Source organism: Etheostoma spectabile, unplaced genomic scaffold, assembly GCF_008692095.1.
Source record: "Etheostoma spectabile isolate EspeVRDwgs_2016 unplaced genomic scaffold, UIUC_Espe_1.0 scaffold302, whole genome shotgun sequence".
Lineage (NCBI taxonomy): Eukaryota > Metazoa > Chordata > Actinopteri > Perciformes > Percidae > Etheostoma > Etheostoma spectabile.
Window position 1 is genome coordinate 493,969 of NW_022605581.1, and position 298 is coordinate 494,266.

Here is a 298-nt window from a genome sequence, read left to right on the forward strand (position 1 = left end):
AAGGGGGTTAAGGTAGGATGTAGTTGGCAGTTATGGTTAGGGTGAGGGTAAAGGTTAAGGTTAGGCATTTAGTTGTCATGGTTAGGTTAGGGTGAGGGTAAAGGTTAAGTTAGGCAGTTAGTTGTCTATGGGATATGGTCGGGTGAGGGGAAGGGTAAGTGGCTTCTTACCCTCACCCTAACCATAACCATGACAACTAAATGCCTAACCTTAACCCTTACCCTAACCATAACCTAACTATAACCCTGATCCTAAAACCAAGTCTTATTCCTCAAACAGCCCTTTAAAGTTGTGGGGA

General features: G+C 44.0%; 1 protein-coding gene across 1 annotated transcript in view; it reads right to left on the reverse strand.

The window, feature by feature from the left end:
* afap1 (actin filament associated protein 1) overlaps positions 1-298 on the reverse strand; it is a 151,103-nt gene that overhangs the window by 7,238 nt on the left and 143,567 nt on the right.